This window comes from Euprymna scolopes, chromosome 16 (genome assembly GCF_053919585.1).
Source record: "Euprymna scolopes isolate OS-2025 chromosome 16, ASM5391958v1, whole genome shotgun sequence".
Lineage (NCBI taxonomy): Eukaryota > Metazoa > Mollusca > Cephalopoda > Sepiida > Sepiolidae > Euprymna > Euprymna scolopes.
This window is the reverse complement of record NC_136497.1, coordinates 38,156,561-38,183,100: the sequence shown is the minus strand read 5'-3', so window position 1 is coordinate 38,183,100 and position 26,540 is coordinate 38,156,561.

The following is a 26,540-nucleotide window of genomic DNA, read 5'->3' as shown; positions in this document are numbered from 1 at the left end:
TAGAATATGACGTGATGATGGCTACATAAAAAGAAACTCGCCAAGTGGAATCGCTACTTGATGTCAAAGACATCAATGCGGGCAGAAAACAATATATATATATATATATATATATATATATATATATATATATATATAAAATAAAGATAGGCAGAGCCCAAACCAAAAACGAACACACATAGAGAGACTTTTGCGTGGGAAAGGCATTCAACTAATAACTGTGCAAACGTTCGCAGCTTGAACATCACACAAACCGTACACATGAAAAGAGACACTAATAGTAGAAAATTAAATAGCATAACAGCATGTGTTACATGGACGTAAAAACCTACAAATTAAATCAAGCAAGAGAACCAGATATGATAATTATTAACACATAAAGAAAAAACATAACAAATTTTCTAAGTCGTAAAGAGACTTATGGAAAAAGGGGTAAACCTTAATACGGGGAATTGGTTAGAGAGTTGAAAATATAAAATCAACAATTTTATGACGAATGTCATTAATAAAATTAATTGAAATATTCAAGAAAACAGTTTTCCTATTCATAAATTGTATATTAGTTTAGATTAGTTTGATATAATAATAATAATAATAATAATAATAATAATAATAATAATAATAATAATAATAATAAATAAATAAATAAATCTGTTTGCAAAGGTTACTGGAAAAGGTGGAGATTACTGGAAATCTCTATGGAAATATCTTGCCACCCAGACTCTAGGAGACATCACCGGTTGTTATCAGTGAGTACTCTGATGATTACCAGCATTAAAACTCTTAGTGACTACTACTACTACTACTACTACTACTACTACTACTACTACTACTACTACCACCACCACTACCACCAGGAATAATTATAATAATAAAAATAAACTTCGTACTTACCAAATCGGTCACGGATAGGTTGCTACATATATATATATATATATATATATATATATATATATATATATATATATATATGTGTGTGTGTGTGTGTGTGTGTGTGTGTGTGTGTGTTACCCGAATATATCAGTCTGATGGGTTTAGAGAACGTTAGCTTCTGAAGTTCGGTTATAAATGAATGAATTTCTTCCAAAACTAAATGCCGCTTTAATTTCGTTTGTCATTATGAAATTGAAAATTGCAACATCTGCTCTTTTCATGCAAATGAATTTGAAGGCACTTACGACTTAATTCGAATAAATTGTTTCATGTTTATAAAATGTAAATCTCTGTAATTAGCATTCATTAATTTCTTATTGTCGACATCTTGTTATGAAAAGAAAAAAATAAAATCCGCTCCCCCATTGTTCTCACATTTTCGTTTTTAAGGAATAATTCTGCTTCAAAAGTGGACATTTCAATACGGAGTAATTCTCAGTCGAAAATATTTTATTAGGCTTCTTATGACAGCTATTCGTAACGATCCCAGCTGTTATTTATATATAGAGATCTTTTTATAAAAGAAACCACTTGTTAATATACATTTTATAGATCCGTTCTCGTCCATTAACCAATTTTTTACTTTTATATTTGCTCAGTCGGCATTCCCGATTTAATTACGCTTCAGTTTATCTTAATATTTATAAAACTGCATGAACAAGCATTATGGAAATTGTTGCATCGATTATATAAATATGTATGCCTGAAATCTTATTTCCAGAGGCTTGTAACTCTTGTTTTAATACAGTATACTTACAGTAATTACTGCTATTATAATGGGTAATGTGTGCGTCTGTGTAGTTGTAAACACAGGTTTAAATATTGCTTTAAAGGAATAATCTCATTTCTGCATGTCGGATTACATATTGATAGGTTTAATGGGATACAAATAAACTTAAAATTGCAGACATTCCGTGTATTATACATTTATCTATGGGTACAATAGTATATAAACATGATACGTCTCCGTCGTAAATCTCTAGCTCGTATTCATGGCTTTCAGCTTATGCAACAAGTATTGAGTATGACTACGGTTTATTAATATTGAAATCATGCACGAATCCTGTTGAATGTTGTTGAATTTTTCCAGCACACAAACTCGGTAATTATATACAGAATGAACTATTCATTGGACTTAAAATTTATATTAAAAATGTCATATCTCAAATCATGAAATTGTATCAAAAAATAAGTAAATCCATTTCAAACGCACTATTATAAGCTATGCTTAATCCTCATAATTATCAGGACATATTCAAGAATTTAATTAGCTGTTTTATTCCTATACAGTTATTTAGGAGAATATTACGAGAATACTAATTTCCCTTTAAAAATTACTGTTGTTTTAGAAGGAAGAGCTTTTTTCTTAACAAAAGGTTAGAGAAATATCACACTTCTTGGCTTAGGCGTGAACTATTTTAGCAACGCTCGTTTGTTCTCTCTGTTTGTGGTTAGAGACGCTAATTCAAATATCGCACCGAGTAGAAGGAACCCTGCTTCTGCTACTTGAAGAATAGGTTACAGTCGCGATGACTCATGCGAGCTGGGGCGTATGTTTGTCAAAATAATGAATGGACTTAATTTAGAGACATATTAAATAAAGTTCATGATGATGGTATGCTAATAGAGAAAACTGGCGAAAGACTCATTGCAGAAAACGTGGTTAAGGAAAATCTCTGTGTGAAATAAATATGTTGTTCTCTGCTAGTTATAAATAACGTTGGCAATTTTATCGATATTATCATTGGCTCACAGGGAGCTTCCACACAAATCAACAAAAGATCTGATTGGAAGCCTGTGATGTTCTTTGGAAGCTGAGTGACAACAAGTCTCCCCAGCCGTCCAGCTCTTTCCAACTCCTTCGATAGCATTTGCAAATAAATTTGCGTAATCGCAACAGCCGCTTACCATCGGTTTCTCACTGGCAGTGCCATTGGTCTATACTGGAATTTGAGTGGCCTGAGCTAGTCATTGGTATCAAGGGGTATTGTAGACGGGCAATAGGCTGAGCCTATCCACTTTTAAAGCAGTTAAGTTTTGAAAACTGGTGAGTTGATAGAGTCATCAGCTCTAGGGAAGTTGTCAACCAGGACTGAGGAGGCGTCCCTTCCCTGCTTGGTGGCAAGACCTATGACGTCAGTGGCACAGATTTAACATCGGAATTTTCCTTCTCGTTTATGAATGACCTGACGAGATCTACGCATCTATCAGCACCGAGAGTGTTAACCCTGCGTCTTGTTTTAAAGTCATGTATTTCTACGATCCCGCATGGGTATTTAGGATTAAAAGAGTATCAAAATAATTAGTCCCTCCTAATTAGTACACTCTTCCAACTAGAATTAATATAAGATAGAAATGTGAAAGGTATGTATTTGTATAAGTTTAAAATTGGAGCATGGAATTTATGTCGGATTTAGGAGTATATAGATTTATAATAATGTTTTTAATACAAAACAGCTACAGGCACTCGTCTAAGAGGAAAAGTAACTATCCCTTTAACTCGACACTTAGAAAATATTGTTCCAGTTATTTAAGTGTCAGACATAAGGAATCATATATCAGGTTGACAAGAAAGTTTTTGCGGGTTTTCAATTCATATGAACATCACGGCTCAAGCAAAAAATTATGGATCGAAATAAGAACTATAATTATCAACACCCTTTTTTTTGCCAACGCTAAACAAGTGTATTCCTCCGAGAACCTAAACAAATATTCTTGCATTCTGGTAGCGATGACGTTGCACACGGCGTTTTCGATATCGCGTAGGCTTTTAAGTATATCTTATGTAGAAAGTTTTTGAAATGTTTAAAAAATGGTAGTCGGTAGATGAGAGGTCTAAAGAGTATCACGGATAAGGCGGCGTTTCGTAGCCTAATTCGTTCAACTTCTGCAGGATCAGTTTAGCAACGTGTTGTCAGGCATTGTTGTGGAGGAGAATTAGCCATTTCTGTTTACTAATGCTGGGTGTTGTTAGAATTTCTGATGCATTTCATCCATTTGTTCGCAGTAATTGTTTCGACTGCATAAAATATTATAATGGTGACCACCAAACAGTCAGCTCAACACTTTACATAGTATCATAAGTACAACTCCCTACATATTATCTCCACAACTTATGTCCGTACATCAAAGTGGCACTGTGCCTTGTTTGGGGTGAAAAGGTAATAAAAACAGCATGACTTTCTGTTGGTACAATTCTGTTTAAAGGAAATATCGTGGAGCGTCATCGGCATCTAATCACTGAGCTAAGCGTCGCCAGTTGTCGTAAAGAACTTACTTTTCGTCGCAAGTCATAACCCGGTCAGGAAACGGGTCGTTCTTGTTGCATAAAAGAAAGGAATAGTACACTTCATAACGGCGTTTTTATTTGGGTGTTGTTCTATTCGTAGGTACCTATTTATCTATATGTTTTGTATTTCAAACCTATATCAAGTAGTTGGAAATCGTCGTATAGGTTATACCTAATTCAGAAAACAGTTATCGAACAGGTGTGCGTGGATTAGCTTCGACTACGGCTATAAATTGATCGTTGTCAAGATTTGATAGCCGAACACTAATCATCTTCATAACTCTCACTAGCACCACGAAATTTCTTAAACCAACATTGTACTGTTCGTTTAGAAGTGATTCCTGGAACAAATTCTTCGTTGATATCGCGAGCTGTTTAGCAGTTTTTCAGCCTAGCTTGACTTGAAATAAGAAAATTATGGATATTTTTCCTCTCTTTTATCCAACATTGTGAAAAGAAAAGAAAATTATTTTAAAACAATTAGATAGAGCAAAGGACGATCTTTAAAATGATATATAAGGTAAAGGTAAATCGAAAACTCATTTGGAAATTCGTCATTTGAAATCAAAATTTTAAATTCCACAAGATCCTTCTTATCAACCTAATACAAACAACTAGTATAGACCTAATATCTAATCAAACATTTACTCCCGAAATAAAAACAGTGAAGAAGTATCAGAAATTAAACGCATGAAAACAAAGTTGAGATGAATCAACAATAACGTTACAATACTTAATAAGCATGTGAAGAATAAAAAAAGTAAGAAAAGCGTGCATTTCACAAATGTTCGACTACACGTTGCGTTTAAGTTTTTCACTGTTTTAATTATCTTATTATGGGTTATGAGCTGGGTATAGATCAGAACAACATACTGCCACCATTAACCCATTTTCTATCCCCCATAGAGTTCTTTTAAGGATTACTCTTGTTCCTTTAAGTGCAATTGTCTGGATCTATCTTGTACTTGGTTCATCGGGAACACTAGTTAGATAGGTCTTAAAAGTTATTCTTCATAAGCTCCGGGGAACCTATATTTCATCTAGAATTCATTTTTCTCTTTATACTAAACAAGAGACCTAGATGGGTGGATAGGTGCGAGGTTTAATGACGTTTTACTCATTTTTAAATTCTGGACAGTACATAAGCATCTCAATAGGGGGCTGTGTGGCTTAAAATGTGTTTTATTTTATCTAATTATACATGTTATCAGAAGAAAAAGACAGGAAATTAAATTGAAGTACAATATGCAACAAATTACAATAACAGCTGATTGTCATTTAAGCATGGTGAGAAGACTATCCCGATTTAAGTAATAAAGCAAGTGAGGAAAATATTGTTAAAATATGCCTGAAATAATGAAAAATAATTTTCCAAAATATAAAATAAGAGAAAATATTATTAGATTTAGTTAATCGTTTCTTAAATTAACTTAACAAATAGACGTTGAAAGCTACTCATCATGGCGGTCGCCGCTCGAACCGACTACACTCGAATATTTGATACGTAGATTTACTGAGAAATGAATAAGAGTGCTGACTTAGGGGTTATGGTATTCTTTTTTCCTCCTTTTAATGAAATTTCGAGTTTTTGTTCCTATTTATGAGGTAAACATCTCGTTTTTCAAAGGAGATTAATGTTGAGAATTATATACGTGCTTTGAACTTTGTTATATAAAACAAAATGATAAGTAGAAATGAAAATCTGAAAAATAGTTTTAGGCAAATACACAGTATGAATAAGGAATATTTGACAGTGATATTATATACTGGTCAGAAGTAGGATTTAGTACAATGTGTTTTTTGCATACAGGGAATAGTAACGATAAAGTGACCATGGGTAATATTGCGAATGCTTTTATTTCAATTCGTTTAGTTCATATTAAAATGAATCCTGTTTTTAAATATATGCACACCCACACACACACACACACACACATATATATATATATATATAGAGAGAGAGAGATTCGTGTATACATATAGAGACATATATAGTTAGCTTAATGCCAAACGCAACGGAATCTGGATCTAATGCAATAAGTAAAGTTTTTTTTTAATTAAATCTTACCCTTTCTAAATTATTGAAATAAAAATGTAAGAGGTTTCCCTCTTACCATGAGTCGAAAGGGACATTAGTATTTCAGAATGGTGAGAAGAATATCATTATTCTTTATGATTGATATAATATTTGATCAAATTATACAAACAATCAATTTAAAAAGAGATGATTGAAAGCATTTAACAGCTATTTTAATCTAGTATTTCCTACAAAAGTTAGTTGGTCGTATAAAGAACACTAATTAAGATATTTTTTAATTTTTATGTAAAATATTTGTAAAACCTATATATATATGTGTGTGTGTGGGTGTGTGTGTGTGTGTGTGCGTGTGTTTGTGTGTGTGTGTGTATAAAACTATTAGCCGTAATAATCACAGCATTGTCATTCCTTCGATAGTCAGGAGGCGATTTGGTCACCAGCGGATGAATACGGGAGACGGAGCCAACAATACAATTCGCAAGAACTCATTCTCTATCGTCGCCGCCAGGCATGGGGTTAACACGTATATTTTCTCTCCCAAAAAGGGAAGCACACACTCTTCCCTCAGTAGTTAGTTAAGCTTATTTAGCTCTTTAAAAGGTTTTATTATTAAAAGTTTACGCGTTATAATTGTCTATTTTATAATTGTGATTTATTGTCAATATTTCTTTTAAAAATAAAATAGTAAAGATTCTCTTACAATTTATTTTGTGTGTTGTTTAATCTGCTTTGAATATCAAGACGGTGCCAGTGGCGATTCCCAGCCAGCAGAATAACACCGAGAAGTCGTGGACAGTCCAACAAAAGAGGTACGTCACAATTTGATTTCCCAGAGCATTACAGACGGGAGCTAGTTGAGAAAAAAACAAGAAACTCTCCTAGCCCCCTCGAAATAGTTGCTGTTGTTACCTAAGATGAACAATAATTGAGAGGAAGAAGTCAAACAGACTGAGATCTGTGTTATTGTTTTTTGCCATACCGTTTGTTAAAAACAGCGGGGCCTAGAGTCGTCCGCCAGTGGAAAAGAAGAGTCTCAACGACGGCCAGATCACTCCCTGTCGGCAAACATATATTGGTTGCCGTTCTCAGGAGGTTCCTTGTAACCGTTGGGCAGTAACATTAGTGACCGGCTCATAGTGTTATAGATATATGACTATTATAAAAATATATATATATATATATATATATATATATATATATATATATATATATATATATATATATATATAGTAATTTATAAAATATATATGGCGATTAAGCTACACTGAATATTCGGCGTTTCATCCACTCTAGGATTCGTTAAGCTTATGCGCCTGTTTACGCAAAGTTTACGCATATATCAATTTTATGTGAGTAAATGAAGTAGTTATATATATATATATATATATATATATATATATATATGTATGTATGTATATATATATGCTTAAAGAAATAAAATGACGATATAAAACTATCTGCTAGTATATATATATATATATATACATAAATATATATATATATATACATAAATATATATATATATATTTATGTATATATATGGATGAATGCATATATATATATATAATATATATATATATATATATATATATATATATATATATATGTGTATGTTTGCATTCATCCAATAAGTGCATGCATCAATACTATGGAGTTTTGAAGCCAAATGCTTCTTAGCAGAAAAAGAGATAAGATGCTAGGTACCATAACAGGGATAAGATGTCCTTATTAATTTCTATATAAGCCCCAGAACAATTTAATTTTTAATACCTACACGCTTTAGTGTTTCATCCTTTTGGGAATCGTCAGTGGAGGGTGACGCGATTACTACCGAAAGATTCAAACCCGGATATGAAGCCATCTCTGATCCTATTAGAAAAGAACCAAACCTCGCCGCCCATTTCAGCAGCAAGAAATATGGTTGAAATTTTAACATTTATTTTTTAAACTTCATAACACCCGGCCAGAGTATCTAATGGTTATAACATCATGATCTATGCATGGGAGGTTAGGGGACTGGCTTTCTATTTCAATTTTAAAGTGCCTATTAACAAGAACCGAGTTATTATTGTAATAAATATGTCAGCCGTTTTAAGGGCTGACATATTTATTACAATAATAATTTATTTTTTCATTTTTTTATTTTATATATATATATATATATATATATATATATATATATATATATATATATTGGCGCTATTACAACATTAATTAAGAAAGGAATATCAAGTCACACTTCTTCTTTTAACAACAAAAATTCTAATAATAACTAAGGAACTTCTCTAAGCACTTTAATTAAAAAAAACTTAATTCTAAAAATATCCCCTTCTCAATACAAATGTACTATCCTAAAAAAGGTTAAGTCTTATACTCTAGGATCTAAGTCCTGTCGCCTCTGCACAATCAAAGCTATAACTATAATTACTTCGCTTCTAAGTAGTAATATAATAAATTCTAAAAACGAACTGATCTCCTACTGCAAACATAAGTCCAAATTTAATTATGGTAAAATTTGTAAAATACATAGCTATAAAATTAACCTTTCATATATACATATATATATATATATATATATATATATATATATATATATATATATATATTTACTATAACATTATCGTTTTTTCTACATACTTTCTAAGCATTTTATAACTTTGTAATTTCCATTGTAATTCTTTAATTCTTCACTGTTTGGCCGGTTTTACATCTGCAATGTCCGTTTTAGGTTTAAATATTCCTATCAATCAAATATATCAATCTACCTCCTCATTTATATTCTGCATGTATGTTTACTTATAATTTACTTTGTGCATTTACGTACGTACTTACTTGCCTTATTTCGGAATTTGCAGATATCTGCCATCATTTCCCCTTAAATTTTTTAAAACTCTTTATTTATTTACTCATCTATTTATATGCATGTGTATATGTGAGTGTGTTTGTTGTGTGTGTATATATATGTATATGTGTAATTGCATGTAATCATATATATGTGTGTATGTATTTATATATTTGTGCATGTTTTTAACTTATCTTTCTTTTCATTTCATTTACTTCCTTTAATAACTCCTGCTGATAATTTATAAGTAATAACTTGTACATTTCAGTTGACCCTGTTTTTTGCTTTAAATTTGGCGCCTTTTCCACGTCATCTTCTATGGGTCATTTTGACATTGACTTTTCGATTAAAAAATTAACTCAATCACCATTCAATTTCATTTTTTCACTCATTTTTGAAAATTAGCCTAGCCTTGAGACTCGTGTTGTAAATTTCTTCCATTTCTTTTTTCTACGCACATCTTATCTTTCTTTTAATAGTATTATTTGAACTCATTCACCTTTTCCCTGTACCCATTTGTGAATTATTCCACGGATGTCTGCCTTTTGGATTACTTTGGACCGTCTTCCAATTACGCGGTTCCCTTGGATTTTACCTGTAGAAATGGAAATTTAACTAACTGTTTTGGATTATCGATTTTAGGATTTTACCTTTATGGAATATTCTCCCCTTCATTAGATTATCCATTCACGTGAAATCAATTTTTCATCACCCTATTTCGTCTGCTTCACTGTGTGTTACCAAGTAAGATCTATGACTTATTTTTAGGTTCATTAAATACTTTTGGAAGACAAATCCGATCCTGCATTTGCTAAATCCTACCCTCTTATCAGAAGTAAAGTATTTCTTCGAAACTCCGCGGATTAAGGACTATCCACTTATTTTGTGTTTCCTTGTTTAATTAAATGTTTTACTTCTTTTTCAAAGTGTCTTTAACATGTTTTATTAACTAATAGTTCATATATATATACATATATATATATATTAGGAGAAAAAGGGAAGCATGAAAGTAGAAATATGAACGTGAACTGACTTTGGGCAACCCTAAATAAATACAACTAATTTTGTATTTCGATGAGAGTCAAATATTTATCGCTGCATCAATTAATAATGAAATAGAGAAGTTCGTTGCTCTCTTATTTAATAAGATTAAAAAGTAGGAATCAACATATATATAAAACATACTTTATCATTTGAATTTAAATGCAGTTTTTGCTTTTATTAGTCTGCGTTTAAAAAAATTATGACAACAAATATTTAGAGATATTTTCCGTGTCATTGTCCGTTATTATTTACTGATTTTTATCTACGTGAAAGAGACTAACCTCTTACAATCTCTATCATCCCTTACTTAGCCGACACTTCAACAGACAATCTAAATATTTATCTCTACTTCTTCCTGGTTCCGTCCGCATCTATGATTTTCTGAGTTTTATTTTTTGTGATATATATATAGAGAGAGAGAGCGAGAGAGAGAGAGAGAGCGAGAGAGATCGTGATCACACACACATACATACATATATACATATATATATATATATATATATATATATACATATATATATATATTACGTCATTTTGAAAACGGACACTCATAAATAATTTATTCAAGGCTTGAAATAGAATTTTCTGTAATATTAATTTTTAAAACTATGACAAGACATAAATAAAAGTATTTTTTATAAAAACAACAACAAACAGTTTGATTCAATGTTATAATTAATTACGTGTGTCTATTTTACTTGAACCAATGATGGAAGGAAATTATTAGATTTAACAAATAGTTCAAGAAAATGTTTAAAACCTAACAACACTATTGTGTTTATTAAACCAGCCGAATAATCTTCATTAATCTCATTTGTTAGAGTTTTTTGACTCGACAAATTCACTTATAATGGTTATACAAAGATTCTTTCAAGTGCAGTTAAAAAGAATATATTCAAATATGTATACATTCAAATTGAGTTAAGTCTTTACAAAACTGCTCATGAAATGCACAGAGTTTAACAATTGTTTACTTGTTTAACAATTCTGCTGCATGATGTTGGATATGCTGTGTGACTCATTCTTTCTCTTAAGATGACTTCTTCACGCTGGTAGCGTTCTGGTTGGAATTTTCTTTCTTCATCCTCCGGACCGCTTCGTTGTTTCAATGAAGGCATTTATGGCAGACAAAAAATAAATAAATAAATAAATAAACACTCACACGCGATGTAATATATACGAAACATAGCTAACTATTTTATTTTACATTATGGATACTATATATATTACAAAATCTTTTATATTTTACATTTCTTCAAAACTAAACTAACTAGCCTTACTAGTGTTGAGGGAGGGGGTGCTCCCCCCTCGTTTACGGGGAGACAAAATTATGCGTGCTCACCTCATGATGGTCTGTGCAGAAAGAGAGAGAGAGAGAGAGAGAGAGAGAGAGAGAGAGAGAGAGAGAGCGAGAAAGGGAATTATGGGAAGGCATTTCTTTGCATCTCTACGCCCATGGCCAAATCATAACTCAGTTATGATGTAGAGTGTGTTAGACACCATGTTACTAAGAAATAGTGCCACAAGAGAGACTCATTCAATAACTTAATATAGTAAATATTCCCGGAAAATCTCCGGGCATATCTTCATTATGTAACGCTAAACAATATTATAATATCAATCGATATAATATAGACAGATCACCTCTCTATTTTTGATTAAAGATTCTGCCATATAGCCAAACCTTAAGCCATGCTAAATATGAAGCTGCTGTTTTATCGTCATTTTAAAGAAATTATCAGTTAAAATAATCAATGTTTAATTAAAGGTTTTCTAGAAGAAATACGTCCAATTCATTTATTTAATATAATTTTTTATAAGCCCATGCAGTTTAATATAGAGCATAGAGAACATACTCTAGCAATTATATCCTCGATTTTCCAAGATACATATTTAATAAAAACACACACGGTATTTTCATTTATATAAACGTGAAATATCCTCGGGTCTCTGCTATATCTGATTAAGTTGTTTTATGGTGCATGTATATGTTTTAGACCCCTTGTTTAGTTTTTATGTATACACGTCGTCTTGGTGGCCGTACATTACGCGTTGTAATAGGATATGTTAAAACGTTTATTTACTGGTAAATAGTGCGCGCTTCCTGAAAACATAGCCGGGTTTGTTTTCGTTTTCCTTAATCGTTTTTTTTTTCTTTCATTTATTCGTCGTGATGAATGTTTGTTGTGCGGAGAAATACACGAGGCAATCAGTTTTTTTCTCTTGGAATTACAAGACGTAGACAATGCACAACAAGACGAAGCATTCGACGAATTGTCCTTAAACAGAACAACAACAAAATAGCCCCGTCTCATGAGCATTGTAAATAGTTAATAAAAACAAATAAAATTGGTCAAAAGTACAATACCATTTGAATGAGGATGTAATTTTCATTCAAGGAAGAAGTAATCCCGAGTATACTTGAATGAATATATATATATATATATATATATATATATTTATATATATGTATATGTGTGTCTGTGTGTGTGTCTGTGTGTGTGAGTATGTGTGTGGACGTGTGCGTGTGGTTATGTGTGTGTGTGCATGCGTGCGTAATTTTGGTTTTATTTGGATTCTTCAGGCTATGTTTTTATCTTGAGTGTAATTTTCACAACGTTTCGATGAATGAAGTCTCCGGCCTTTTCATGTGTATCTTGTCGTACTCTTGAAATTTTCTCTCAAACTAGAGATTCTGTCCGAATTTTCGAATGGAAGCCTTTCTTTAATTCACGGCGGCAGCATGCTCTTATCTCTTCAGCCACGACTGGACAGAGGTATTAAACACTTTGGAGAAAAGGTCACTTTTGCTACTGAATTTTCCAAATACTCTAACAACTGTTCCTCGGATTATTGCATTTATGCTTAACGGAACGAGAGCACGTGGAAATTTTAATCCTCTTTACTAGTACAGCGAATGCTTTTTAAAGTATATGCGAGAGAAAATTGAATTCATAAAATAAAGAGCAATGGGATTTTCTCAACGAGAATAATTATATATATATATATATATATACATATATATATATACATATATAATTTGATATTATATAATCTATATTTACTACTTGAAAAAGGCTCGAAAATACTCATCTTGCTAAAACCACCATCAATAATTTCCCCTACTTTTATCCATGCCTAAACCTAAACGTAGATTCCATGAACTAAGATTTTTTCTTAAACTGCACGCCTGTAGAACGCTCTCCTGTTTCCTGCTTTTCAACTGAATACTATATTGTCGTCTTCAAGTTCAAGTTGATGAACCTTCCGCTTAAGCAATCCAATTTATCAATTTTCCACTAATAACGATTGCTACGGTATTTTTCTATTTACTTCCGTAACCTCGTAAACTTGTATCCTCGAGTAGCCTCGGAGCCTTGATGAGTGGTGACTCCTTGTACAAAAAAAATAAGAAGTCATTACTCAATCATAAAGTCTTCCATGAATTATCATTTAGGAACTTTTATCGTTCATTCTCAGTTTAGAATATAAATTACAATACATCAGAGTTTGTTCAAAAGTTCTCTTTCGTGATCATGTAAATTTTATAAGGATATATCATCGATCGTTGAGAGTATGTCTATCATGGAATCAGGCAAATAATTTTTTGTATTTATTTCTCTATGTTACAGTTGGATTGTTATATAGAATGATAACATTTAGACTTAATAGGTTTTAAACATTTCGGATTTACTTTTCACTTGGCCAAATATTTTATGGATCAGTTTTAGATGCATTATATTATAATAAGATTTTCTGTAACTTTGAATGGCAAACAATTGCATAACATAATAAAGTAGATATTTTATCCAAACGCCATGAAACAAGTTTTATGCGACTAGTTTACGTGTAATGTTAATGTGATTAAGTAAAATTAACTTAAACTAATTAAGGAAATATCATATTAAAATGAAATTGGCCAACACCCTTTTAGCGATGAATGGAATGAGGAAATATATAAGTGCCCGGTTAGTCCTTGACAATTGCAGGTTATTACAGCATTTCTAAATGTCACGGACGTGTTTATAAGGAATCTGAGTTGAATTATTACAACTTAATTGTCTATAAACGTCATTATTCTTTAGAGACCCATAAAGTTCAGACGTGTATCTCAAGGACACCTGTATGATATAGGAGTAAATATTTTCTGTGTGTACGCAGTTGAAAACGTTAGCTAAAATGTGTTAAATATTATCGTTAACTAGATACCCTGGTTTAGAAAGGAAGAATTTCTACCACAGGGTTTGACCATTTATATTAAATTGAACATGTACGTTGATATAATCTGGATAATAAATAATTCGGTAGTTTGGATATAGTAGAGGGTTTATTTTGAACGGGGAATAATATACAAATTAAGCTGTTTAAGAGATCTTATATTTTAATAAAGGATGAATATATACTTTTAAACTAAATAATGAGAAAAAAACTTGTCTTTACTTATACTTCTCATGATTCCCGTTTGTCTGTACTCATCATCTTATGTAAACAGTAGAATTTTACATATATGTACAAAATAATGTGGGAATAGATCGTGCTTATATTTAAAAAAACAAGCTTAATACTGAGATTAACACAGATCTTGTAAATCCAAGTAAACGCATAAAAAATCACGAGAATCACAATCATCAAAATGACGCACTTGATTGTAGGGATTCATAGATCTTAGAAAATATTTTACTCAAATGACTTTTTTTTTGCCAAACCAGCAACTTTAAGTATTCCAACCATGTGCTCTGTTATCGCGACTTTACCAACGGGCATGCAATTAAATGTTATGTAAAGAAAACATCTTATTCTTCAACTCCCCACACCGAATGATCCTAGAAAATTGGCCTCTACATGATATTAGATCGTTTAAATTGCAAATTAACTTGGTGATGAATTATAGTAAAAAACAATTCAAAACAAAATATCTGATCGTCATTGTGACTGTTGAACTGAGAATTTACTGAAGTTTCTTTCTTCAGTCGAAGATCTTAATTGTGCTATTTCAACAGATTTGCTGATGCTCAAGATTATAACAAACAGACGTCATACTTCTGTTGTCAAATAAAAATAATGAAAATATACAGATTTTCTCATAATAATGGAAAGGAGAGAAAGTAAACAAAAATGAGTAGTTTATTTGCGATAACCTTCCTTGTTTGGATTTCTTCTAGTAGTTTCTACTTTCGTAATTATTTGTGTATCTTAAACGGGGAATCTAATCTGATTAGAATCATTTTTTATATTATTATTAATGAATAAGATTAACTACAGTTTCTTTGAGCGAGGTGACGTTTTCTATTTAAATATATGCGAAAATTCGCAAATATTGTAATGTTGCGGTTAATTACAATATAGGTATTTATGTGACACCTCTCTTCTCATAAGATCTGTATTATTTTTTATCAAATCTACGGATAGTTTCAGTACATCCAAAAATATTTTTTCTATTTTGATTTTTTCAAGTTTCAAATTTCGTTTTACTATCATTTATCGGTTTCAATCAGAGGAAAATAAAGTAAACCGCATATTCTTCTCCGATGAACTTATATAAGCCGTTAAAGATGTATATGATGAATTTCTACCATTCAGTGAAACACATGTAAGACGCACCATATCAGCTGTAAAACTATATGGTTGTAAAACATTAAAATATGTGGCTCTAAAATGTTCATAACCGATATATATATATATATATATATATATATATATATATATATATATATATATATATATATATATATATAAAAATCTAATTCTTGGTTCGTTAGTTATCAATAAACAAATATTTCTCCATTACCAATGAAATTGAAATTTTCAGATAGTCTCTCCTTAGATTGATTGATTGTTTTTGTTTTACAACATATCAACCCTTTTCAGGTTATTTAATTCCGAATTCAAAGATTTTGAAGAAAAATTTTGTAATAGAATATATTTGTTGTTTTCAAGTCCGTTTCTATTTATCCCATAGTTGGGACCCTGACAGGTACTACCACTCCGTGTCAGAGTGGACCTGGGAGCAATGGCGGTTAAAGGGTGGCTCCACACTCCCCAAAACTCGCGAGCTGGGACCTCAGCACTGGATATAGTTTAAGGCCATATCCAGGATCAAACAGTATTTAGGTACCATCAGCGATAATCTATCCTTAGAGTCGAAGAATGTTGTTATGTTATTAAGATAAATTAAAATTACAAATTATAAATTAAATAAAATAAAAATATTTTTCGTAAGCCGATACTGCGGGACTGTTTTTGTAGAACTGAACTTCCGTTTCAATTCATTTCATTTGACCACTCGAATATTTTCTGCTTACTTGATAGGTAAAAAGAAACATCTATTTTTTTTAAATTAAAATTAATTTGTTAACTTTTCCAACTTTTTAATTTAAAAATTTGTTTGTTTGTTATATTAAGCCAAAAAAAAAAAAATTGCACGCCAGTGAGTTGACACATAAAAGTCGAAAACATTAATAAAACTATCTTTGTTGTGAAAATCATTTTTTAACAAAATTGGCAGTACACGTTTTTTGTTTTGGTTTTTGTTTTTGCTTTGATTTTGTTTTTTAACAGTTGTTTCTATATAAGAAAATATGGATGTTTTATTATTAAAACTATAAATTATTAGGTGAAAGTGCAGGTTTTTTCGAAGAAAATTTACGGTTTGGTAACATGCTGAAATAATACCTTTTTTCATTTGTTTTACAGCTTTTCTTATTATGAATAGGGGAGGGTGTTTTATGACTATTCTGTGCTTTCAGCTAATAATTTATTATTAAAAAAAGATATCGTGAAATTATGAAAAAATAAAAAAAATATTGTGAAAGTTGAATTTAACTTTTCAAAAATGAACTAACGTTTACGGCATGTTAAACATTGTAGCAATTAAGCAATAAGGTCCGATTTGTATACGTTAGTCGATTAAAGTTTTGTTTTCGCATTTTTTACCGTAAATTGTTAGGTTAAAGTGTTTCTGTTTTTTTTCTTGTTTTTTTCATGAAAACCTTTTTTAACAAAATTGAAATTACGCTTTTTTACAGAAGTTACTTTTATATAGGAAAATATGAATGTTTTTTCTTTATTGAAGAAATTGTTAGGCGAAATATAGAAAAGTTTCTACTTACAAAATCGTTATTTCTCCAGCCATTCTTACCATGGGGAGGGGATTGTGTTTTGTGCTTTCAAATAACATTTTATTAAAAAAATACTAAATTTTCACCTTAGGTCCACGTCCACAATTTTTAACATGGGTAGGTTGGGGGCATTTATTCCGAAAGCCGTTCTTAACATGGAGAGAATGGTGATATTTATTCTAAAAGCCGTTTTAAACATGGGTAGGTTGGGAGTGTTTATTCCGAAAGCTTTTCTTAATATGTGGAGAATGGTAGTATTTATTCCAAAAGCCATTTTTAACATGGGGAGGTTAGGTGTGTTTATTCCGAAAGCCGTTCTTTATATGGGGAGGCTTGGTGTGTTTATTCATGGCCGCCAGTGAATTATAGTGCATATTACAGGTCTTTATATCTCGAAGAGTAGTGGTAGATGGACAAAAAATCGGAGGCCTGCAATATAAATGCTAGAGTCCCTCAGGGGTCAATCCTGGGCCCAACTCTCTTCCTGATCTACATCAATGACCTCCCTAAACACATACTTAAATCATTCGTTGACATCTATGCTGATGACACGACCATCTACGGCAACACATCGAAGGCTGTAAATGACAAAGTTCTCTCTGATTATCTCTCCTCTGATCTCGAGCGCGTGGTTCAGTGGGGGAAGATGTGACTGGTTACCTTTAATGCATCCAAAACCAAACTCCTATCCTTACATCATCAACGCTCTGATCCCCATCTGGCATCAATTGTGATGGATGGCTTTCGTCTGGGTGAGGCCCCGTGTTTTGACAAGCTTCTGGGTCTGACCTTTACTCCTGATCAGAAATGGAACACATACATCAAGTCTGTTGCCAAGGTCGCTGGAAAGATGGTGGGATCCTTCTACCGCTCCAGAAGATATCTCACTACTGATGCAATTCTCTATCTATATAAAAGCCAAGTACATCCAAGGATGGAATACTGTTGCCATATCTGGGCAGGAGCTGCTAAAAACAGCCTATCCTGCCTTGACAGAGTACAAAATAGACTTCGTGGCTTAGTGGGGGATGCCCTTTTCTCTACCCTGCAACCTCTCTCCCACAGAAGAGACGTTGCAAGCCTATCCTTGTTTTATCGTTATTTCCATGGCAGGTGCTCGTCTCAACTCCAATCTCTGGTCCCCCCTCGCCAATCTTTCACGAAAACCACCCGTCTAGCTGAATCCACTGTGAAAGATTTTCCCCACTCTATATCTGTGCCTAAATCAAAACGCGGATTCCATGAACAAAGCTTCTTTCTTAGAACTGCACGCCTGTGGAACTCTGTTCCGTCTGCCTGCTTCCTTCCGGACTACGACTTGGATGTCTTCAAGTCCAATGTTAACAAATTCCTAATGAACCGCCCCCTTAATTAAACACTTCATCAAATCTCCACACTAACGTAATGTACTTGCAATAACCCTTATCCCTGAGTGGCTTCCGGGCCTTAATAAGTGGTGATCACTGTGTAAAAAAAAACCCTACTTGCCCCTGCAAATTTTAAATGAGATTTTCTTATTCAGCACAGTCGAAAACTTTTAAAAAGTAGCCATTTTAAAGAAAATTGTGGAGGTGGACCTCATGTAAAACAAAATACAAAAAAAAAAGATATCGTAAAATTTAAATTAAACTTGGAGAACTATTTTCTAATAGCACGTTACCAAAAATAGAAATAGACAGAAAAATACCCCTTATACTTGCACAAAGATTTGAAAAAGTTGTCAACAAAACAAATATATAACAAGTAAATGTTTTCAAAGGCAAGATATGTTACGTTCCTACCTAACTGGATAATGTTTAGTGTTTTTATTGCGTTTGTATTACTGTACACATAGATTCGAAAAAGTTGAAAAAAATGTATAAAAAATATTATCAAAGGCAAGATAAATTACTTTTCTACTCAACTGGATAATTTTTTAGTTTTTATATTTAATGTAAAATGTTTATTCAGTTAAAAAATCACAGCATTTACCGCTATATTTGAAAATTACAAATGGCGACACACTCTGTGTTAAACACGTTAAGTTTGGAAAAATGAATTAAAACTAAAAAAAAACTAAAAATACTATTAAAATACCACCGAATATATGCCTATTTCACGGTAATATATATTGAGTGAGTTCCTGATTGTATTTTGTAGAGTTTTTTAGTTTTAACTCATTTTCCCAAACTTAACGAGTTGAACACAGTCTGTCGCCATTTATATTTTTCAAATACATCGATATACACTGTGTTTTTCGAGCCGATTAAACATTTTACATTAAATAAAAACACTAAAAACATCTACCAGTTCGGTAGAAGCGTAATTCACCTCACTTTTACATCATTTATTTACTTATTTTAGGACAACTTTTTCGAATCTGTGTATAGTACCCGCCTCACCCACAGATTAATTAAAAACTCACATTTTTAAATACAAAAAAGAACTCAATTAAGCCTTTCAACATTTTAGCAACAATCGGCTTAATCCACTTGTTGTTGGCCGAGCATCCAGATCCAATTCTCCAAGAATACCATTTTTTTTCATTTGCGCTTTTTTTTAAAAACTTTTTGGAGCGGATTGCTGGACTAAGAATATAAGAAACATGCATTTTCTCTATTTATTAGATTTTTTCCATTGAACGAAATTGAGCCACAGCAACACGTTGAAGGGTACAGCTAGTATATATATATATATATATATATATATATATATATATATATATATATATATATATATATATATATATACTAGTAGTGGGACGCCCAGCTTTGCCCGCGCGTAAAATACACTTAATATGATATTTAAAAAAAAAATACGCGTAATATTTTAAATTTGTCAAAATTTTATATATATTATAATAGAATCGTTTTTCAAAAGTGAAAATAAGTATTTGGGTGCTGTCAACTAGAATACAAGCTTAATGCAAAACTCAAGCATTAAAAGTTGTTGAAGTTACCACTTTACAATTATGCTACAAGAAGATTCCCCTTTTCTTGTAAGTAAGAAAAACATTAGATAAGTAAAAATGAGATTAGGATAGACCGAGATTTGAACTTTGTAAGCAAGGTTCAGAAATGGAATTTCGCATTGTTCATTTTCACATAAAATAGTTTAGATATGTTGTTGTAAAAGGAATTTTGATTGTTCAAATCATTTTATGAAAACTGAATTAAAATAAGGTCAGCTAGAGAAGAACGAACAATAGCAATTTAAACACATATTGAAAAATAAATTAGGTTGAAAAATAGGTTAGTGAGAATTCTTTGTCTGCAGAATTGGTTTGGAAACATGTGTGGACCACGCATGTTTATGCCACGTGGATCGATCACATTTACAGACACACGTATGATGTCATGGCAGAAATGAATTCTTAATATAGGAGCTAGTTCAATCAAAGAGTCGGGCAATCGGTCAGAGAGAGAGAGAGAGAGAGAGAGCAGTTATCAAAGGCAGTCAGAGGAGGGCCCCTTTAGAAGCGAAGCGAAAACCTTTAATCATGTAGTCGACTGAATTCCTGGACGTAGAAATCATTCGACCGGTCAAATGGAATAAAAGAACATCTCATATTTTTGTAACTGCCGTCTTCGCGTCGTCTCTCTACAACAAAGGTAATGTGTAATCTTTAATGAACTTTGTATAGCTCTTCCAAGTAATGTGCCACCCTCTCCATCATAAGTAATGACTATCCCCCCTTGTGGTAAAAAAAAAAACTGTTCACCCCCTCCCACCTCGCTATCTGTGTTATAAGAAGGAACACTCCAGAACTGTATAAATGTCTCTCTCTTCTCTATCTTCTCCTCATCCTCTTAAAAATACCCCAACTATGCAACAATTATGACGCATATAAACTGATTGAAAATAAAATTAATAATAAACTGAGATGAATGTACAAAATGGATGACGAATTTTTCAATTTTTTACAGTTTTTACCCCCTTGATATATTTTAACCCAATCCAACCATGATTCTCTGGAGAGATACACAATTTATAGATCGACATTATGAAGCGAAAAATTAAATGCATAATAAAAAACGTTGGAAATTAAGTCAACTGGGAGAAGAAAAGACTAGGAAAAGATGATGGTGTCCGCTGACCGGTTTCGCCCTCGCTTTCTCAAGAATTTGTTTCTTGTATTGGAGAACACCCAGTGGGAATCGAAAATATGTACGAATGAAATTACGTTGCTTTACGTTATAAATATCTGCAGTGATTATGGACGATTAGCCCGGAGGTTCGAGACGGCAACGCTAGAAGTTTATTTTGATCATGGCAAATTCGAGTTAAATGTAATTCATTTGTATCATCTAGTAATTGTGATTAATTTTCTAGTCCCTATTTTCACAAGGATATTTAAAATAATAGACTTTACCTACTTTTACAAATTGACACAATACGCACTAGAATGTTAATGTCAGGGTCGATTCCCTTGTCAGCGGCTGTCACATACACATACATATCTCCTCCTGCAGAGGTTTATATTTTTTATTATCTAATTTTTGCCTTGGATTTTGAACCATCCGTCTTCACTCTCGTTATGTTCATATTTAAATAAAAACCTTAATGCACCCCCTTAATTAGTTTTCATATATATATATATATATATATATATATATATATATGTATGTATATATATATGTATATATATATAGTAAGTTATAAAATATATATGGCGATTAAGCGATACTGAATATTTCGCGTTTCACCCACTCTAGGACTCTTCAGGCTTATGCGCGAATTTAGTGGTTGTCTGTCGTTTTTATATACGCACCTTCTATTGAGATTTTAGTGAGCCAATCAGCTTTCTAGTATCCACTGCGCCTTTCCTATCAGCCAATACACATGCGCTTATAGGCCAAAGGCCTATTTGACCTCTTGTTGACCTGCTCCTTTGTGTGTGCCCTATTTAGCCTGGATATCTAGTTTCTTAACCTGTTTTAAATCTAGGTTATCTTTTTTATGTTAGTTTATATATGAATGAATATATATATGTACATACATATATGCACATATATATATACATACATATATGTGTGATCGTTTATGTATATTCATGTTTATTTAATTTATGTATTTGTTTATTTTCTATTGTTTTTGTTAGTTTTAAAACTATTTTGTATTGTTGTCCTAGAGTGAATTTTATCTTGTGAACACAGTTGTTCGCTATTTCTCTTCTAGATTTAATAGATATTAGAGTTCTTTAAAGTACAGGATAGCAAATTTTTCATGAAGGCATAATCTACATGGTTCATCTAGGTCCCTACACGTGTTAGCTTGTCTTATTATTTTCTATTCGACTACCGGCGAAGGTCCGCTGTCCTTGAGTTCTCAGTATTTATTTGCTAGCGTTGTTTTCATACGGTGTTTATATTGTTGAATGTACTTTTGTGGTCATAATATCGAGTTTTGAAATCTAAGGAAGTCATACCTACGTAATATTTCTAGTTATTCGGGTTTTCTTTCGCAAATATTGTGGCCTGGTAAATTACGCTTTTGGTTAGACATTTATTTTGAAGTGGGCAAAGTGTGCGGTGTCTACAGTTGCATTTATCTTGTTCGTTATTAGTATTTTTATTTCTAGTATAGTTGTTCTTGTCCGGGGTTGGTTTATTATTATTATTATTATTATTATTATTATTATTATTATTAGCAGTAGGAGTAGTAGTAGTAGTATTTCTAGTGGTAGTTTTATTTTTGTCATGGTGTCTACTTTTTATTGTTTATTTTGTTGTTGTTTAGATAGTTTTATTTAATATTTTGTTATTATGTGCTTTAATCATCATCTCTAAATTTTCGCAACAACTGTAGGATAAATTTAAGGTATTGTTATTGCAAATTTTGTGTAAGGGGTTGGTTGCGGGAAAGTGTTTTTCAATAAGATCAAGAAATTTCTTGCCAATTTTGTTTTTAACATTTGATTGTATGGGTCCGTATACCAAATTATAGTTCTTTTTCTTCTATTTTTAATTTTATTATAGTTATAGGTGTTTTGTTGCTTATATTTGATATCGATATTTTTGTATCCCCTATTTTTTAGGGCTGTTTCATAGATATGGGTTGACCTGTTAAATGCATTTTCATCGCTGAAGTTATTACTGAGTCTACTTACGATCGAGTTAGGAATCTGTTTTATAACTGATGTTGGGTTATTGGACTTCGGGTTTGCGTATATGTGTGTAGTGCTATCTTTTAAGTAGGGTTCATATATGTTTTTATCTAAGTTTAACGTGACGTCCAGGAAGTTTGTTATTTTTATGTTAGCTGATACGTCTGCTTTTAGGCCTAATTTTTTCATTTCCTTGTGTATGATCTTCTTAAAATTATCTCCCTCGACTTTGTTGGAGTGTTTTATTATAGCTAGTCCATCAGCTTTATATAGGCCGATATCCGTAGTATCAAATATGCTTGAGAGGGTATATAGAATGAATAATGCCACAAGATCTGATGCCTCTGCAGTATCCCTGACAGCCATCGCCAAATCAAATGAATTTGTCATTTTAGTTTTTATCCATTGGTTATTGTTATTTATTAGAACTGATTTTCTACATTTTTTAATAATGTTGATTTCTTCCGAGGATATGTCAGTGTACTCCTCGGCAAATTCTAGGACACTGTTAAAAAGTTCTTCGGATATCGAGGGATAGAAGTCCATGACGTCGAACGGTATAAACGTACATTTATTTTTTTCCCTATATTTTAAAACCAGGTGATTGCTTCGGCAGTATTTGCCCACTGGTTTAATTCTAGGTCTTGTATGATTTGTTTGCTTACTCTAGAAAGTAATGTTTTGCTAATTCTACTTATTTCTGGTTTAGTTGAGTTTATCAAGCGGGTGCTGGGATTATTACTAAAGTCCCATTTGTGGTCTTTAAGCAGAATGCATGCCTCTTTAGGTTTCAATTTGCCAACTTTATCCCTAATTGTTAATTTATCGGTAATTTGTTTACTTTCAGTATTTATTATATCTACGTAGTCGCATTCGTTTGTATCTATTTTTTGTAGTTTTTTGTAATGTTTTCTGTGATTAGTTTGTTATATTCTTGCTTATCTATTTGATAAAAGTTTCTAGTTTTATCTGCTTTTACAAAGATTTTATTAGAGTTGTTTATTTTTCAAACGATTTTGTGTAATTTCCGTTGGAAATTATTAAGTTGATTGTGGAATTCGAAGTTTTTAATTACGTTTAAAGGGTCATTTTCAAAGTTTATCAAAAGGTCTACTGTTTTTGCATTTTTAAGGGTTTTAAAACCATGGGATTCTTTTTTGTTTACGTTTTCATTTTTAAGGAAGCCATTTGCTCGCCATCACATTCGGCGTATTAGTTCATCTGTTTTTTTAATTATTTTAATAATATAGCTATGCTTGCTAGGTGTGGGGATTTTTTTAGCGATGTTTCGGAATTAACTCTTTCCATATCTATTTTTAATGTGGCGAAATAAATTCTTTTGAGAGTGCTTAACTTTTTCAGGAGCTAGGTATAACTACTTCATTTACTCACATAAAATTAATATACGAAAGTATGTATATAAGTAAGTATATAAGTATATATGTGCATATATGTATGTACATATATATATTTATATATAAACTAACATAAAAAAACATGACCTAGATTTAAAACAGGTCAAGAAACTAGATATCCAGGATAAATGGAGCACACACAAGGAACAGGTTAACCAGACGTCAAGTAGGCCTTTGTCTGATAAGTGCATGTTCATTGGCTGATAGGAAGGGCGCGGTGGATACTAGAAAGCTGATTGGCTAACTAAAATCTCAATAAGAAGGTGCGTATATAAAAACAACCGACAACACAAAATTCGCGCATAAGCCTTTAAGAGTCCTAGAGTGGATTAAACGCAGAATAATCAGTGTAGCTTAATCGCCATATATATTTTATAACTTACTAACTAGCTCTACCTATGTATTAAGCACTTTTAAAGTAAATACTTAAAGTTCACGCATAAATTCATACTTTCGTATATTAATTTTATGTGAGTAAATGAAGTAGTTATATATATATATATATAAATCTATAATCTATATATATATATATATCCTTTTTTATTTTAATTTCAAATTACACTTTATTCTTTACTACTATTTTTAATAACGTATGATAAAACTCATGATACCAGTTTATTATGCCGCTGAATACCTGAACTATTTTTATTACAGAATTAGTTTTCGTAGAAAATGTATCGCCGGAAGAGATCTCTAATTACCAGTAACAGCTGACCGAAACATGCTCATGTGTAGCGACATATAAAATCTTATGTAAAAACAAATAAAAAATATATCTCGCCCTACATCGGTATTGACTACTCTTGTATTAACCCCGTTAAAACTGTATTGCTTACTTTGCCTCTGGAATATATTAACCTTGAAATATATATATATATATATATATATATATATATATATATATATATATATATATATATATAAAGGGAGAGAGATAGCGGAGAGAGAGAACTCGAAGTGAATCATTAGGCAAAGAGAAATAGAGAGATATATAGAGAAGTAGAGAAAGAAGAAGAAGAAGAAGAATGCATATAAATTTAATGGAAGCAGATGAGTAAAAAAAGAGAAAGATGTAGAAGAATAACATGAAAAAATGGAAGAGAGAATGCAGTGAATCAAGGAAAATGCCATAAAGTATAAAAAAAAGCGTCAAAAGTAAAATAACAAAAACAACGATAGAAAATTAGGAATTTGATTGTGTAAAGGAGGAAGTGAAAGGAATTTCATAACGAAGAAAACGAGACGCGATAAGGGCATGGGAAATGAGGGTAGCAAGCGCGCACTTGGATAAACGAGAAGCCAGTATGATTTTACTATCCATTATTGGTACTACCGCCTCTTCCTTAGCCTGATGACACGTGCCGAGAGTCGCACCCCTCGCCGACCTCTCTTCTAGGATCCAACTTTCGACTCCCCATACCTTACCTTCGATCGACGTAGACTTGCAGTCAGATTTCAGTCGTTCTAATTGTTTCGTCTGTTACGGTGGATGTTAATGTTGAGCCCTCATGACTAATTGGATTTACGTATGTTAAGCCTCCTCCTTTCATTCTCCATTCCCTTCCCACTCGATATCCTGTATCTGTGTGCGCATCTCTCTCTCTCTCTCTCTCTCTCTCTCTCTCTCTATATATATATATATATATATATATATATATATATATATATATATATAATATATGTATGCGCTTATCTCTTTGATTCAATAAATATTCGTAAAAGTGAAGAAAACATGCTCCCGAAAAAAATATACGCACGTGAATATATAGAGTTCGC